The following is a 19999-nucleotide window of genomic DNA, read 5'->3' as shown; positions in this document are numbered from 1 at the left end:
CCGCTCCGAGGGGAAACACACGGGCAGTGAGCGCCGGCCCCCGTGAGCACAGATGGTCTGATCCGGAGGAGTTTGAGGAAGCGGGAGGCAGTAGCGGCGTCTCTCTCTCTCTCTCTCTCTCTCCCTCAGCTATTGATTCACTCCAGCCCTGCACAGCTTCAGTGAAATATGAAACGCCTGCCTGCCAAGCTGCCATCAATCGTGAGTAACATTAACAACAATATCAGAAAGGACAGGGAAATACTGCACGCTCCAGATGTCCTGCATCCCGGCAGCCAAACACCCGGGAGAGAGAGGAGAGGGGGGGGGGAACGGGAACGGGATCAGGACGTGACACACGAATCAAACCTGCATCCCTGTGAGAGCAACACCTCACAAAACCTGTCAAAAACACATCCAGGTCACATGTCACTGCACAATCAAGTGAAAGACAGGAAATTATACTTTGCAGAAAGAACATGAAACCTATTGTTAGGTCTGCTATGATTTTTTGGCATTGTTCTCACAACTGAACTGAACTGAGCTGGATTATGACACTAAATGTGCAACATCGACACTTATAGAGCTGAATAATGACTGTAGAGATTATTTAAAGCTGAAACTGAATTTGTTTCATAATTTATGAATATTATTACAACACTGTTATTTTTCTGTTTATTAATCTGTATTGTATAAAGCGCTATATACCGTATCAATTCTAAATGTGACTTGATTTTACATTAAGACTGACATTTTGACGACAATTAAACATTCTCAATGCTGAAACCTAAAAGACACTTGATATTAATATATTGATTTGACTGACTGGACTGGACTGGCTTTTGGATGAGAAAAAAAAGAAAGAAAATAATTGAGCTGAATAATGATACTATTATCTTCTGTAGAGCTGCTTTATAGCTGAAACTGAATTTGTTTCATAATTAATTAACTTTACACCCTTAACACCCTATAGAAATAAATGTGACTTGGCATTGAGACTTTCATGAATATTATAATATAAAAAGACATTATCGGTCAAGGTTTTCACTAGCTCATATTAAATGGCCCTGCTGTGTGACAATTTTGCCTTTAAAAGTCAAAATATTCAGTGGATCTTTCTAAAAAAAAAGGAAACACTTTACCTAAAGCCTTTATATATAATGCATTATAAAAGTATTTTGAATGCATTAATTGTGCCTTGTAATGCACCTTATAATGCATTGTATGATCTCATGAATAATTGTAACCACAATTATACATTATAGTATCATCTACTCATTGAACATCTTTAGAAAGTATAATGCATTAAAACATGACAAACAACCCATTTCAAATGTAACAAGAAATCTGCAAATTTTCGAATGCATTTTACAGTAACTTTGGTTACAATTATTAATAAAAAGATATAATGCACTATAACATCAATTATAATAACCTTTATAATGCATCATACGAAGTAAAGTGTTACCAAAAATTACATTAAAAAAGATAAAACATGCATGAATGAATTGTTCACAATAAGATCAATAACATGCATTTATAAAATTGATAGAGTGAATTTACATATAAAGCAGACTTAAACAATAACGAAAAATAAAGTAATTATTTATGTAAAAAAATATTGGTAACACTTTACTTGAGGGGGTGTGCATAAGACTGACATGACACCTTCATAATCATGACATGTCATGAATATGAAGGAGGTTTTATGCATGTTTATGACAACTGTCATTAAGTGTCATTCGCTCAATTATGAAATTTTTAATTCAAATATGATATTGTTTGAGATGACAACTTGACATAAACCAATACATCATAACCTGTCAGTGTCTTGGTACAACTTGACATTACCAAGACAACATAAATTGTCATAAATATGACATAAACATGACAGATTATCAAACTTAAGAAACCCCTTAGCTTTATGGGTTAACATTACATTAAACTGTCATGAGGCTATTATAACTGTCATGAATATTTTTCTTGACCTCAACTACAGTGGTACAAATTGAATTTGTCATTAAAATGTTATAATGGCCTCATGACAGTTAATGTCAAAACCAACCACATGACACTTTAATGTAATGTTAACCCATAAAGCTAAGTGGTTTCTTAAGTTTGATCATTAATCTGCTATGTCATGTTTATGACAGGTTGTGTTGTCTTGGTAATGTCAAGTTGTCATACCAAGACACTGACAGGTTATGATGTATTATTGGTTTATGTCAAGTTGTCATAACAAAGACATCTCAAACAATGTCATATTTGCATTAAAAATGTCATAATTGAGCGAATGACACTTAATGACAGTTGTCATAAACATGCATAAAACCTCCTTCATATTCATGACATGTATCATGTCATGATTATGAAGGTGTCATGTCAGTCTTATGCACACCCCTTCAAGTAAAGCGTTACCAAAGTATTTTTTTGTATTACAGAAAGGAAACTCGAATAATAATCACCGAGAACAATTACAAAATGACTGAAACATCAGATCACATTATAAATAATGAAAAGTTGGGGCAAATGTGCCAAATTGTCATGATGAAAACTATTATCACTATGCCAAAGTATGAAAAATAATTTTTAGAAATAAAATGATCTTAATTTTGTGGTGAAACGTGATTCAGCCAAAATCCCTTTTACCACCTTCTAGCACAAACCAGATTTTTAAATATAGAACAAAACCTTTTTGTTTTTTTACAATAATGTGAAATGCTAAAATTAGACTTCCCCCTGGAACATTAGTGAGTTTTTACACACAGTAAATGACAGTAGAAATGGCTTGTTTACCTGGATAAGCTCCACCGAGTTCAACTTCACACAGATCAATAAGGCTTGCCTGTCCGTACGAGGTCACCGCTTGACCTATAATTCAATATAACAGGGGCTTCCACAAAAACACTATTTGCCTTATCAGCAACACAGAAGAGATTGTGCGCGGCCCATAGTGAGCACCCAAGGGCAGCGGGTGAACCGTAAAAACGGCACTAGTATCTGCTCACAGGAGATTGCATGAAACGCTATCGCTCACAGCAACCTTGAGAGATGCGCGGGTTGCCATAGGAATGGGACACTGCCATTGTGAGAGCGCAGGTAGAAAAGAGTCTTTATTCGCACGACAGAAGAAAACTACACCACAAAGCTCTTAAACCCTCAATCTGCAGAGATCCGACATGGAAAACAACCATTTATGATGAACGGCTAATAACGGACACGGTGTGTTCACACTTGGCATGTTTGGTTTGATTAAAACGAACCCTGGTGCGATTGCTCTGTTAGTGCGGTTCATTTGAATAAGTGTGAACGCTGCCAACCCTGGAGCACCAAACAAGAGGACCGAGACGCTGAAAACATGAGTCTCGTCCGCTTCCAAACGAACTCTGGTGCGGTTCGACTGATATATGAACGCAACACGGACCAAAGACATGTAAACGAACCAAAAACGAGACACGATGTCATAAGATCCGACCCTAAAAAGGACAGAATAATCACGCATATCGATTTTTTCTCATCATAGTCGCGATGTTTCCCATCACAGTTCGGTACAGCATCAGAACCACAGCAGATCTTCGTTTGTGTGTGACGGACGGAGGGATTCCTGACGCTATTTTTTGACTCCTTTACACATTTTATAAGGTCTTCATGAGTTCTCAGCTGGTCAGCATATGTTACACACATACGACGAGCGCATCTATCCCAGAACACAGCATTGTTTTGGATGTTCGGTAAGTTCCATCATGAAATATACATAATAAAACCCAACCAATGTTGTGAACATATCCCTAAGCCTTTAAGTTCGGTATCTTTAAATGTTAAAGTGCCAATGTGAACGCTAAGTGGACCAGGACTAAATTATTATTTTTTTGGTTCGGACCAAATGAACCAAGCAATCCGAACTACAAGTGTGAACACCTTTAGACTAGCATGGTCCAGTGATGGTTTGGTGCTGGTTTACCATCAAAACCATTAGTGAGGCTGGAAAGGTGGTTGACAAAGGCAGTGTTAGTTACTTTCTTCTATAAGCAGGATTCAAAATGAACACTTGCCAAGTTGCCAAGAGTGCCAAAGCCACATTTATTGTTGGAATTTCATGATACTATTGACAGAATTTGAAAGCTGAGACTTTGTTTCAAATCAAAAGTAAAAAAGCACAAATCTTAATGCGATTTATTAGATGGGATGCGCTACAAATAATGTTTAGTGAAGTTTTGTTCATGGATCAACTGAAAACATTAAAGACTAAAATATCAATTCTTGGGATTTATGAACCAATATTGGTTCATCAAAATGAGAATCTATTAAAATCTAGAAACCTATATTTTGATTCCAGCCACAACTATCAGCTTCTTTTTGAACTCATTTAAAAGGAGAAGAGCCTGAACAGAGACACGTTTGAGACAAGAGCAAGAGAAAAGAAGCTTACGGTCGTCCATCTGTCATGAACCGCCACCGCAGGACTGGACTCACTAATGAGATCTCTTGATAATGATCATATCTCCATCATTTAATCATGGGATTTAACTGACCGTCTCCCGATTCTCAGATGTTTCTCTTGAGGAAAAACATGCCTCCTCTAGAGTTTCAGAAGAGATCTCAACAATATTTACAACTATGCTCACATCTGTCAACATGAACTCAAAGATTTATAATCAGATGCTCACAAGAGCAAATGATCTGAGCCACTATATTTTATAGATCTACGCTTCTACTCTATGACAACTAGTGACTTATTTGGGGTTATTTTTATTTTCCTATTGAATTTTACAAGAAACATATGAAACAACAGTCATAGTTAACTGAAGAAAAAACTAGGGCTAAGAATAAACGTTAGTTGATGAGAACAGGATTAGTCGACCAAAGTTTTATTAGTCGGAAAAGTTGCAGGAAAAGTCTCACAGTGCGTGAGGGAAAGATCGTTAAAGGCGGGTTAACAAAAGGTAATCTCATAGTCAGAATAGCTAGATATAAACTTGCAATTGCAAGAAAAAAAAAAGTCTGATTTGTAAAATAAAAACTTGCAATTACCTTTTTTATTCTTTTGTTCTATGATGGAAACAAGCTTCCACAGAAATATAAGCTGCTGGACGTGTTTTTGTGAGATTTACTCTTGCTCATTTGAGGAAAGTCCCAAAAGGAGCCCTGAACATCATACATAATTCAGCACAGCACATCCGACACGCTGCGTGGACATACGGATGGAGATGCCACACATGGGCCATCGGGAACACCGTAGGAGACGATCGGGAATCCCACTGGAAAATCACAAACCTTCTCAACCATCATTAGAATCACTCAAACTCTCCCAACTCACAGGATCATTTGCTTTTATTTGAAGTTCTATAGTTACTTCAATAAAATAATTCAATACAATTAAAGTGCGCTAATATGTGTGTGTGCTGTGTATTTTATGCGTATTAAACCATCCCAATATTAGTTGAGCAAACATGCTAACATTTTGATTGATAGACAAGATTTTTTTCCTTAAGAGCATTGGTATTTTTTATAGCAGATTCTTTAAAACAATAACAAATTTCTGCCAAAGGGGTCAAAAATAAACTTAATGTGAAGGGAAAACAAGTTTTTTTCTTCTTTTTCTTTTTAAAATTATTCTTATTTCTTTTGATTATTTTAATTTATTATGTAAAGCACTTTGAATTACCATTGTGTATGAAATGTGCTATATAAATAAATAAAAAATTCTCTAATTTTAACCATAAACTAACCGCAAAATAAAAATTGTACATAAATTGATATATTGTACATTTACTTGAGATGCAAACTGACATAAGATTAAAAAGTGTTGTTTTCTGAGAAATCCTTTAAAATAAAGCGAGTTTATCCTTAAAACAAGAACAAATATCTACAAATAAGAAAATAAACCTGATTCAAAAGGAAAAGAAGATAATTTTTTTCTGACTTGATATGCAGATATTTTAAGCAATTGGCATTAGGCACATTGTTTTGATTTATCCAGAGAATCCAGAATTTTTAGATATATGTACTGGAAAACAAGACAAAACTACAACGGAAGAAATACTTTTTCCAGTGTGCATTTCTAATGAGAAGCGTTATATGACGCATGGAGAGTGTGCTAACATTATTCCTTGTCAATTAGGATGCCGCCTATATAGACAGCAGACAGTTAGGGAGCTCGCTGGAATATGAAACAGAGCCGCTATTCATTTTCATATCATATACAGGAGAAGATCTCATTTATCATGTTAACCATTTGCTCTGCCCTCAAAGTTCATGTTTAGCTAACGAGCCGATCCATTAATTTGGCCAGAACGACGAAAGATAGAGGCGAAAATCTAAATAAATCGCCTGGCCTTTTGTGCTTCTCACGTATTAAGCTGCAAATAACCTCAATTGACACCATAATAGGATTCATTCATCACTCTGGGCCATGAAGTGCTCATTAGAAACATTGTGCAGACTGTTAATCTGCGCATTAATAAAGCCAATCACAACTTATCAAATGAATCTCTTCATTAAGGCGTCTCCTCGCAGGAAATTCCCAGAACAAAAGTTTGTCATCGTCAATGTGCATAAAGTGAAGAATGAATATTGATTTTACTGGATTTGGAGAATTATGCGCAGAGGCTCTACATGCAAACAGATTTAAACAAATATATTCAAGAATTCAAGACGATCTGCATGTGTTGTGAACTCCCCGGTGAGACTCAGCAGTGTGAAACACAACGCTTAATTAAAGAGGAAAAGCAATTCTTCAAAAGTCTGTCTCGGGTAAAACCGACGGGTTAACACTGAATGTTATTTACATATGGGCAAAACTACAAAAACAAAACTAAGACAGTGAGATTTCACAACACATGACAGCAAAAGCATTGTTTCGCCAAAAATTAAAACAATGTCATGATTTACATGATTAAACCCACATGTTGATGTTTTACTTGGAACATGAAAGGAGAAGTTCAGTGCTTTTCTCCGTAGTGAAATGTTTCTTGTTTGGCTCATATCAGTTTGCGGTTTCCTCACTTAAAGCTTTTTCTGACTGACTATTATTGTCTGATTTGGAAAATAGTGTGTGTATAATGCACTACATGTTAATTTTTGGGAGGGTTTGCAGCACCAATATAACAATAAACAGCAATATGTATATTTTTTAACAAAAATTTCAAAAGAAATTTACTTGAACCAGAAATGTTTTATAACATTATAAATTAAATGAGTTAAATAAAGTCTTAAATGACCGTAAAGAGTTGTGAGGACATCATACAGTATGGGCCCTATCTTGCACCCAGCGCAATTGACTTTGAACACCGACGCATGTATCATTCCTATTTTGCACCCGCGCACAGCGGACTTTTCCCTCCACAGACGCACGTCGGTAAATTAGGAAATGAACTTGCGCTCGCGGGGGCGGTTCAGCGCAAAGAGGAGGCGTGTTCCGGCGCAAAACTTCCATGGTGCTATTTTCCAGTTTTAGAAAGCAATTGCGCCATTGACCAAGAAAAAAACTGTCTAAAGACAGTGGCGCGTTGCGCGTTAGTGATATGGTATTTTAAGGGCGCGTGCTTGGCCATAATGTTAACGCGCATCCACTTTGATTCTCTAATATAAACAGATGCAGCAGTTTTCATTTTTGCAAATCATACATTATTACAAGGAAAAATAATAACACACGAGGGAAATCATTGTTGTGTCCGTGAAGATGTGAAAAAGATCTATCTAGATAAAAAAAATAAAACAATATAGATTAGGCTACACATTTACTACCCAAAATATACGCCTGTGTAACCGAAGCTAATTTGGGTGGGTTTCTCCCATCATCCCCATTGTCACTTCTCTGTGTTTTACGGCCCTGACGAGAACGTCGGCCTCCTCGGCTGTGAACCGCTCCTGGCGTGCGCTGGCAAATCCACCGTTATAATAGCGATCCGCCATGAAACAAGCGCGCCTGCTCTTAAAGGGAATGTGAGAGGACGCTCTGATTGGTTTATTTCACGTTACGCCCAAACCACACCTATGAATAATGAAGCTACTTCAGACCAACCCCTTTTAGATTTGCGTCGGGCGCAAGAGTCATTTATCCCGCCGGGAAAATAGCAACAGCGCCGGGATCCGCCCACAAAGTTACTTGCGCTTTGCACTTTGACACTTGCGTTTCAGATCGTTAAAATAGGGCCCAATATGTCCGATCTGCGTCATGCGCTCGGCGCTGCAGGTCTTAAAGTGACAGCAGCCTAATAAACCTGCTGCTGTGATGATGTCTGTCATTAATGTAAATCAAAGAACAAAATACAGAGAAAATTAATCAGTGTTCTTGACTAAATAACCTTTTTAGCTTTGATAAGGATTACTCTATATAAAATGTATAATTTATGAAGTGAAAACGGTGAAGTGTTTGCTAAATTTATTCAATTTCTGTTTATTTCCTATACCTGTTCGATTAAATATTTAAAATAAATGTCTTTATGTTGTTTCTATTAATGTGGAGATAAAGGGCCCTATTTTACCGATCTGAAACGCAACTATCAAACGTGAAACGCAAGTAAGTTTGTGGAGAGGTCTCACGCTGTTATTACACCGGCGGGATAAATGACTCTTGCGCCCGACGCAAATCTAAAATGTGTTGCTCTGAAGTCGCTTAATTACTCATAGCTGTGGTTTGGGCGTAACGTGCAATAAACCAATCAGAGCGTCGTCTCACATTCCCTTTAAGAGCCGGCGCGCTTGTTCCATGGCGGATCGCTATTATAACGGCGGATTTGCCAGCGCACGCAACTTACATGATGGTAATGGTGATTTTGTTTCCTAGTTCCTGACGGACAACCCACAGTCAGATGTCCTTATATACCGATGTGTCTCGCCACTATTGATCAAACAGGTTTGATCCGTCATTACTACAATTAGCCTGAATAATTTGTGTAATGTGTAAGCTAGATTTATGCCTATTTTTCACATCTTCATGGACACCACAATGATTTCCCTCGTGTGGTAATATTTTTCCTTGTAATTATGTATGGTTTGCAAAAATATGAACTGCTGCGTCTGTGTAGATGAGAGAAGCAAAGTGTATGTGTGTTGTGTACCCGCTACATTATGGCCAAGCATGCGCCCTTAAAATAGCATCTGAATAACGCGCCGCTGACTTTAGACTAGGTTTCTCCTGGTCTGTGGCGGAATTGTTTTCTGAAACTGCAAAATATCACCAGGGAACGTTTGCGCCGGAACACGCCTCCTCTTTTCGCTGAATATGTTTGAGTGAAGACAAAAATAAATCAGTTTTCAGTCAGTTGACACAACTGGACAGTTTGGACTGATTCACAGAAATGAATCAAACTCACACTCTAACACTGTTTTTACCACAGAAGTTGCCACTAAGTTCCTGGCAGCCGTGTATCTGCACATCTCCTGACTGGAGCAGGAGATTTAAGACTGCTGACGCGGCGCTCCTCTCCTCCAGACACACACTCCAGTCATCGTTATTCCTCTCGGCCCTTCACACCTCCGTTTAAAAATCGATCGCAAAAACACACAACAGCAACAGAATATTGGAAAGGTGTTTGATTGCCTCAGAGCACTGACCCAGAATTCATTTGAAACTAATTAACAGAACAATAGTCTGAAACTCAGGGGACGTGTCTTCACCCGTCTGTTAATGACGCTGGGACTGGTTCAAGAGTTTCTAGTGGAGCTAGAGAGGAGTAACCTCAACTTTGTGCTGACTTTGGCATTCAGGACCGTAATGAACGGGAAGAAAACACAAAGACGCTGAGTCAGCAGAGAGCGTTCAAATCACCACTAATAGTGTGACCTCAACATACAGTACATTAGAGACAAACTACACACACACACACAATATATATATATACACACACACAGACAAACTTTTTATGTAATTGCCTCAAAAGGAGTCTCTGCTAAATGCCTATATGTAAAAATATTTTAAATAAGTCAAAAAGCTGTGTGTTTTTTTTTTTCAAAGCTTTGAATTGGAGACCTTTGTCACCACTGATCAATCTCTTGAATGGATCAGTGCTCAATTTATGGGCTTTATCAGGGATGAAAATGACAATGTTGACATTGACAGGCATCAATCTGATGGAACAAATCAAAACTCAAAGCCTGAAATCAGCAGGTGCACCTATGAGACCCGTGAGTGACGGGTCCTGAAACGCCACCGGGAGACACTGAACTGAAGGGCAGATCGATGCCAATAATGAGTCTCAAGGTCAAGAGGGAGTCACAGACCAATCAGATTTTAATTACTTCAGCAGATTAAACACTCTCTGGGAAATCTGCCTGTTTGACGGACGGGAGCGTGTACGACGTCTTCTGAGGGTTTGAAAAGAGTTAAGTCACTTTCACAAACCCTGCTTTTCCTCCATGCACCAGTCACTGGATTTGCAGCACAGCATGAACTCTAGCATGTAATCGTCCTTAGACTGCAACTACACTTATAGAGAGATTCACTGGATTGTCAGCAACATTCACCTGAAATACAAGAATGATGTATGTGACTTGTGCCATTTAAATAAAAAATATACAAAGACATCATGTGACAAGACTCGTGTGTCCTCAGATTGCAGGCATTTTGCATTTTATGCTTGGTTTTTGGGGGGGGGGTCTCGTTCTTCTCATGTTACGCAGCAATGAGAACAAACCAATGAGGTTTGTCCTCACGCTTCAGGTTCGGTTGAGCTTCCTATGTTCGCTAATCAATGTTTCTATGTGAATAAAATCCTACATTTAATCTGTTCATCATATAAAGCGATCGAGTCTCTTCTGAAAATTTGGACTGCTGAACCGCTCAATTCATATGGATTAGTTTTACGATCTCTTTATGAACTTTTTGAAGCGTCAAAGTGGTAGTAACGTAGCTGTCAGTGGAGGAACAGAAAGCTCTCAGATTTCATCAAAAAGATATTCATTTGTGTTCTGAAGATGAAAAAAACTCTGAGTTTGGAATAGGGCTGGGTATCGATTCAGATGTTCCAATTCGACTCAATTTCGATTCTCAATTCGATTCCCGAATCGACTCAATGAATTTAGATTTAATACAAATCCTATATTTATAAAAAAGAATGGTGAACATAAGTTTACAAGTGGTTAATTAATAAAAAGAAGAGCCACAAACCTGTATATTAAACTTTTTATTTTAGGTACACTTGCGTACATTAAAACCCAACTTCAAATGCATTCAATGAATAGACAGGATTTTGATGCAAGATGAAAAATTTATGCTGAAAATTGGACAAGTCAAAACAGTCGCATGCCTTGACCAATCAGGATCAGGTTATTTTATGTTTAAGAGAAAACTAACATAAAATCTCACAGCATTAGCTGTAACATGGAGGCTGCAAGGCTGTAAACAGTGTAGGAAAACTAATACTGGCTTTTGGGTGATAGATTAATAAATAGATTTGTGGCCTTTGAGAATCGATTTTGAATCGACCACATAAAAAAAAAAAAAAAATTCATAGAAAAAAAAAAAGCCCAGCCCTAGTTTGGAAACGACATGAGGATGAATAATTAAATGACTGAATTTAAAATGTTTAGGGTGAACTAAGTCTAACCCTTTAAATATGATCTTATTTGGACATGATTCATCCCACCATCCCACAATCCCCTTCTGCTGATGCCAGTAAAACCCTGAGAAACCACTCAGTTACAGTGTTGCAAAATGCCTAATATCTCAACTAAAATGAAACACTAAATAAAATACATAAGTTTAAATGATACAGGTTAGGCTAATACTTAAACAAAACTGAAAATATTAAATAAAAGCTCATTCAAATTTGAATAGATACTAGAATAGTACTAAAGCAACACTGCTCTGTTAGACAGAAAAGAAAGTGACTCTTTACCAAACCACTCTTCAGTCATTTTCTTATTCTGACATCATTTCTCCCCCTGATGTTGAACTCATATGGGTTTGAGTAAATGATTGATGCTTTTTGGGTGAACTGTTCCTTTAAAACATGAGCTAATATAATGGAATATTGATGCAATGATGGTCAGTCATATTCAGTTAACACACACACACACACGGACGGACGGAGGGCGTGAGCAGGAAATGATCTCATCTCTCAGAGGCATTAACCCTTGTGTCATTCCACACTAATCGCTCTCCACCCATCAGCTCAACCACACTACAACACACATAATGTCACATCAAAACCATGACAAACAACTCAGATCAATGGTGTAATTGCATGTCCAGTGTAAAATAAAGAAACAAATACCATTAAGATGCTAAACATTGTTTTTCAAGCACTCAATTTTGGGTTATTTTGCCTCCATTACGGGTCTTCTTTCAGACTCGTGGAAAGAATGAACCAACAAAACCCATTTAAGAGTTTATTTTATTACACTTTATCTATTTGCATATGTAGATTTCTATGATAATACATATCTTTAAAGGCGGTCCACTTCAGCAGCTTCACATACACTAAACTTTACAGTTTAATTCCTATCTATAGTCTAAGTTTTTTTTTTGTCTATTGACAGTATTTTCTGATTTATGGAGTAATAAAAAGAGAGATCCAAAATCCCCTCTAATATGTCTAATATATCTAATATAATATACATCTAATATATTCCCTCTAACAAAATCTAACAATAATTTTGAACCTGGCTTTATCCAATGTTTAAATTTCTGCTCTAGACATTTATGCAAACAAGTGCATATTTAATTAGATATGCATCATTTCATTTGCATATTTAAACATATATTTCAGAAAACTTGTAATACAACTGCTGTCAAATCGATGAATCACATCTGATGTTTTTGTTTACATGATATATGTGTGTGTGTGTGTGTGTGTGTGTGTGTGTGTGTGTGTGTGTGTGTGTGTGTGTGTGTATATATATATATATATATATATATAAAATATGTATATATATTAGGCTATATATATATATATATATATGCGTGTGTGTGTGTGTGTGTGTGTGTGTGTGTGTTCAGTTAACACGCACACACATATATTATGTAAACAAAAACTTTTATGTTAGATGCGATTAATCGCAATTAATTTGACAGCACTAAATACAACACATTTGTCTTAATGTACTGTGATTAATCAATTGGGGGAAATATGGTGATATTCATTAGTTACCTTTTTTTTTCACCTGTGGCGTCTTGCCTTAAACGACATCCAAAAGTGTACAAAGGTTAGAAGCCATATTCAATTTTACGTGGATGAAAACAAGGCTAAGGGATAATGCATTGGCACACACTTTATAAAGGTCCTAGATCACATGTGATTTTCAAAACGGTTTCACAGAGCATTTGTCCACTAAAAGTTTGCTTTGGAAAGATGTTTTATTAGCTGAACATTGTTAAACTACAGTAAAATCCATTATACTGAATCCACTATATTCTATCCCTCACAGCCTTGTTTGCATTCCCATTACAAATGAAACACGGCGAGCACGATGTCCTTATGTGTAGCACTACCCTGATTAAACTCTATAGATTACATCAGTGTTTGTTCATTGGGTTTATCTAAGTCAGCAAACTGAATTGGTCAATGGTAAAAGCCCTCAGTGCTTTATTAAGAGCGGTTCACGTCCGGCGCACAACCGCCTTCGCTCTGAATCCTGGGAGAGAGAATCACAAATCCCTGACATGCAACTCAACACTCAGAGACAGTAACGCTTTCTCCACGAACACCTCACCACGATCAGGCACGAGAACTGACTCACAGAGGGCATGTCGAACACTTCAGATCTCACAGACAGAGTCGCTCTGAGTTTGCATTATTCATGAACGAACCGCGTGTTTAGCACGGACCAACATTCCTGAGCTTGACATTTCCAGAGTGCTTTGCATATTCCCGTCAGCCAGGAATCTGTCCTTGCATATCACACTCTAATGACCGAAATGGACATTTTGATAGCTGGGATTGGGGAGGGGGGGGAATATCCCACCGTATTCATCATCAGTATGAGCTAATTACAGCACGCTAATATAGACACCAGCTGCTGCTCAACATCTCATCAACAACAATAGCGGCGGCCAAATGGCGACAGCAATCAGTCGGGATTATGCGCGGTCGTACCCGACCCTACGGCACGACTCGAAGGTCAAGAGCTAAACTTGCTCTGTTGCATCAGTGCTTCACAACTGCGTTTGTGCCAACACCCAGACTTTACACTACACATCAAGCAGTGACACAACGTTCAAAAAGTGACAAAATGTCCTTAAAATCACATTTCAAAAAGTTACCATGAACTGCAAAGGGATATATAATATAATATAATATAATAATAATATATAAGGGACAACGATTAATCGCATCCAAAATAAAAGTTTGTGTTCAGATAATATATGTGTGTATGATAATAATTATTTTGTGTATATATATATATATATATATATATATATATATATATATATATATATATATATATATATATATATATATATAGACACATATGCATGTATATATTTAAGAAATATTTGCATGTATATATATGTATATATATATATATATATATATATATATATATACATAATTCATATTATATATAAATATAAATATTTTATACACAAATAACACATTTTTCTTAAATATATACATGCATATATATATATATATAAACTTTTATTTTGGATGCAATTAATCACTGCACAGCCCTTAATATAATATAATATAATATAATATAATATAATATAATATAATATAATATACTGATGAGAATCAAAATAAAAAAAATAAAAACTTTTTTTAATTTTTTTTTATAAAAAAAATAATAATAAAATAAAATAAAATCTCAACAAGAACTAATTTACCTCCAAAAATCTCCTAAGATACTAAGGCACATAGTGTATCAAACACAGCGTGAACACTTCTGCACAAATGAGAAGCACACGGGGCGACTCCATCTCCATCAAGCGCTGCTTCTGAACCCGTCACTGACACTCATCATGAAACGAGCTCCGCAGGCCTCCGCACATCTGCATTTGCATTTTAATATCTCAGCAATATTTGATCTACTATACATCCTCGAGGGGCTATTAAGGAAGGTTAATTAACGGACGGATTATACGACTCATTTTTTTAATGAGATGAAGGGTCTTAACCCACGCTGGCAGTGGCACGGCGAGCTTTACGTGGGTCACGAGGGCCAGCGGGGATTACGCACAAAACGCAGGCGCTTCGGTCCTCATACCTTCACATGCAAGACTGAGCCGCTGTGATTGAGAACCATGTAGCGTCAATTACCACTGACAGATTGGCGGAGGATCCACACACACAAACACACAGCTGGCACTGCGACGGCCCACCACAGAAGTCATTCTGTCACTGACAACGCTGGAAGGCAGATGCACACACTGTAAAAATTAAGAGGAGCGATATTGATTGAACAATTGTGCTGGAAATATAAAATGATGATTTTTTGTGTGTGTGTTTGTCTATCAAGACTAGTTGCATGATCCTTTATTTGTTTGTACTGAAGTTTAAAGAGAGCCAAAGTTACAGAGACTGTCAGTGAATCGATTTAAAACTCTGATTCAATTATTCGTTTGCATAATTTTTCATGCATTAATTGATTTAGTAAGATACACATATGGAATATTTCCGTGTATGACTATGTATATAAATGAAAATGTAATGATTAATTTAAATAAATTAAATATTCTTTACTTAAAACACGCCTTGATTATTTTAACTCATTTAATTCTTACTGTATTTTACTTGCAATACATATTTTGAATCTTTTTTTTTATTTTAACTCACTTTTTACTTGCTGAATTAAATTTTTTGCAAATATTCTGAATCTTAGTTATTTTAACTCATTCTTTCTTATTGTAATTTACTTGAAATAAATATTCTGAGTCATCTGGATTATTTTAACTCACTTGGTTTCTTACTGTATTTTGTTTTTTGGAATAAACATTCGGACTCTCATAGATTATTTTTTAACTACATTAAAGATTGTTTTAACTACAATATTTGCCAACAATAAAATACAGTATGAAAAAAATGTATTTTATTGTTGGCAAATATTGCTAAATCTACTGGACAATGAGTGTTTCGTTAAAAAGCATCTTTAAAAAAAAAAAAGTAAATACATAAATATTGAGATACATATCGAATATCATTTTTAAAAAGTCTGAGAAGCATCTTTACCCTCAAAAGGATAAGGAGTGAATGCTGCTGTTGTTGTGTTTTTCCAGACTGTATAGACTCAATGCTAAGTGTTCTTTTGGAGGTCAGGATCAGGAGATGCGACCTCCGGGAAAGACCAGCGTTCAAGGCTAGCGGTCAATATCTTACTCCTGTCCTGGCAAACGAGGGGAAAAAGAAAATGAAGTGGCATTTGAGGTCAGATGCAATCTGGCGGGAACATCTTGAAGTGATTTTAGATCCGCTGCAGTGTAACGTGACCTTCGAGCCCCTGTGGAGCATTCTCACGCTGGGAGACGCCGGCGCGCAGACAGACTAAAGTTGGACCATATAATTAATACTCACAGACATGGCAGACTTACACATTGTAAATGGAGCAAAATAAATATTGTTTGTCTCGTATCAAAGTCTTATTAATGAGAGTCTGTGCACAAGACGTCGCTCTAGGGGAGTAAAGACCTCATGTTTCAGAAGAGATCTTATTAATATGTCAAACTATGCTCAGATTTCTCAATATTATGGAAGCTTGTTTACGGCACATACGGTAATAAAACAATTTAAAAGATAATTGCAACTTAACTTTTTTTCTTGCAACAGAGTTTATATCACACAATTCTGAGAAAAAAAAGTCCGAATTGTGAGAAAAGAAATCAGAATTAATTAACTTTTTTAATTTTAATTCAGTGGCGTAAACAAGCTTCCATACAATATGAACCTCATTTCACCAAAACGGTCAAAATCTTAACTTTAACAAGTAAAATACACTAAAAATCTTTTAATAATCAGGGTCGTGCTTTTCATTAAATGAAGAATATTTGTGTGAAATAAAAAAAAATTCTGAATGTTTAATCTGTTAATGTTTTAGATTTGACTCCTGTATACAGCATTTTACTCAACTCTCTGTTGTTTTAAATTATGCTTTATATAAATAAAGTAACATATTTGTACCACCTCTGATAACTGCAGAAATTATAATGCAGAAACCTTGAATTTTCTGTGAAGCAGCTTTGAAGCAATATGCATTATGAAAAGCGCTATACAAATGTGAATGTGGATTGAATCAATAATTGATATGTCATAAACAGCAATACTCATAGTCATAAACAGCAAACAGTCATAAATAGTCATAAATACAAATTTATGACTATAAATACATAAATAGTAATAGTCATATAGTCAATAGTCATATAGTCAATAGTCATATAGTCAATAGTCATAAATAATCATATAGTCAAATTTATGACTATAAATACATAAATAGTAATAGTCATATAGTCAATAGTCATATAGTCAATAGTCATATAGTCAATAGTCATATAGTCAATAGTCATAAATAATCATATAGTCAAATTTATGACTATAAATACATAAATAGTCATAAATGCAAACAGTCATAAACAGCAATACTCACCTACATATTTTTACTAAAACATTTGAAAAATGTCAGAACTTTCATTAACACATTTGAGATATGATACAAGTGAATCAAATCAGTTTTGAACAAATTCACTGATTCATATCAAACTTATCAACCCTAATGACAATAAAATGAATTGCCACATATAAAGTTTGTTAAAAATAAAATCATCACAATATGCTATTGTATATAGCAACATTTATAAAAAAAAATACATAAAATAATTGAGAATATATAATGAATATTTGATTTATCACCCAAACGACACTCGTGTGGCCGATGAATGCAGAGGATGTGATGTCATGCTTGTGTGCCGTTCTTTGGGGAGCTGAATGCATTTGTTAAAGTACGGACACAAAGGCTTTATCCCGAAGACTGTACTTGTTGCGTATCCATGGTGACAGAGACATTAGGGGGAACAAAAACCACCAGAAGAAGCAACATAATCATGACTCAGGGGAAGAGTGCGACCACCCACCTGCATTTACAGCAGAACATCAGCGGATGAAGAGTCAATGTAAGACGCATGTTGAAGATCTGAGTTCTGAGACGTCTCTTACATTATACTGAACAAACTACACCATGTTAAAATGACAAAAACAGAAAAATCATGTATTTGAGTTTTTACAATATACAGGGTTCCAGACAACAACAAATCAATGAAGGAGCCATTGGGCTCCTATAAGAAAAAAATAGGCACCAAATTACTTAAAGTGCCACATAAGAACAAACATACCTTTTAAAATTTTGAAACACCTATTTACGATCATCCTGTCATCATGCGTTTATATCTGCCCTCCAACAACAAACGTCTTTTCCAACTTGAGAACTAATTTATACAGTCACAAAGAATTGTTCTTCACACAGTGTCTCTGAGCCAGTGTCACTGACCATGGAGAACCTGATTTCACAACATGTTTATTGATCCTGGAACAACATTACAATCAACCAATCAGATTTGAGGAACACGTTTACAGTTTATGTCAAGTTTAAGCTTATAAACAGGGTTAGCTGCTTCTACATCAGTGTTATTCACCTAGGTTTAGAGCTAAAATTTCAGACAGGAATGTTCCAGGATCAACAAAGTTTGTATCTTATACTTGACAAAATCACAGTGATGCACAGACCAAAATTATGTCAGCATCACTTCTTGGCCATTGAGAGTAGTTTGGCCTCCTCAATGCATCCCATATACGCTGATATGTCTTGCAATATCAGAATCTAAACATTCAAATCGAATTAAACTGAATAGAATTTTTTTTTATCGAATCATTCTGAATCTAATCAAAAACTTATGAATGGTGAATCGAATCGATTCGCTGTCTACCAAACATTCACATCCCTATTCTCAAATGTGTCTTCTGAACAACATGCAGACCTCAATTATCTCACGAGTCTCATGTTGGGTTTCAGAAGAGATCTCAACAATGTCTCAAACTGTCTGCAATCAAAGTCAAAGCTCTCCTTATGAACTCTTCTCGAATGATACTAGACTTAGACTTAGAAAACTTTAATGTCCTCAGAGAGGCAATTTGTAGTACAGTACAGACATACTGACACATAATCCACAACACAATTATCATCCACATGCACAATATCATAAATAAATAAAACTAACTTCACATTATTTCACATATATTCTCCAGTCATACCCTCCCCACACCTTATTTGATTGGGTTATTGCCATGGGAATGAATGAGTTTTTTGCTCGGTTGGTTCTAACCTTAGGCCAGGGTATCTACATCTACGACCAGAAGCGAGAGGCTTGAACTCCACTGAAAGTGGATGGGTATATGATCTAAAGCTCTATACTCTTTCTGCAGGACAACTGACTCATGTGTATCCACTCTTTAATTTTATGAGAAGCATCTAAGACAAAGTAAACCTAAATGAAACCTATGAGGACCCAATGTTCTACAAAAATGAATCCTCGTTTGTAGGATTCTCCAAACCATCAGGACCTCCTCATGTGTAATCTTCCTCTGAACCGCTGTCTTCAAACTTTCTAATAATTTCAGCTCATGATAGCAGCGTTAAGCAGCTTAGAGGAGGAGACGGCAGCACATATCACCAGCGGGTGCCCGTATTATGCCTTTTCAGTTATTGCCTTTCATGTAATGTGTAATAGAACTGTATGAGAATGTAAAAGCTCTGCAAAGTCTCAAACTAACTTCCTGCTCGAACCTACATAGGTTTATAATTTGTATAATGCTCGCCTATGGTCTTCATTGGCTGCCCGTGAACAATGTCTACTTTGACCGTCAAGCAGGCACGGATTAACGCACGGGCCTACTGGGCACTTGCCCAGGGCATTGGGCCAGCAGGGGGCCCTGTCAAATTTATATTCTTTTCAAATAATTATTATAATTATTTTATTTTTTTTCAGTAAAATCGTGTTGAATATTGTGGAATAATGTGATTTTTTATTATTTTGTATTTGCAAAGTATTCACTTGTAAATATATCAAAATAAATAATTTGAATGTATTGCT

At 36.2% G+C, this 19999-nt stretch overlaps 1 protein-coding gene across 5 annotated transcripts in view; it reads right to left on the bottom strand.

Annotated features, from left to right (window-relative positions):
• cdk14 (cyclin dependent kinase 14) overlaps positions 1-19999 on the bottom strand; it is a 180191-nt gene that overhangs the window by 141008 nt on the left and 19184 nt on the right. The window contains exon 1 of one of the 5 annotated variants that reach the window (XM_079625395.1): positions 1-17. This exon is cut by the window's left edge and continues 243 nt beyond it. The exons of the other annotated variants lie outside the window; for them this stretch is intronic. The gene's annotated coding sequence lies outside the window, so the exon portion shown is untranslated. Of the gene's footprint in view, positions 18-19999 lie in introns of those variants that run through there. 5 annotated transcript variants of the gene reach the window in all.

Source organism: Phoxinus phoxinus, assembly GCF_949152265.1.
Source record: "Phoxinus phoxinus genome assembly, chromosome: 10".
NCBI lineage: Eukaryota > Metazoa > Chordata > Actinopteri > Cypriniformes > Leuciscidae > Phoxinus > Phoxinus phoxinus.
The sequence above is the reverse complement of the archived record's forward strand: the minus strand, read 5'-3'. Positions and strand labels throughout refer to the sequence as shown.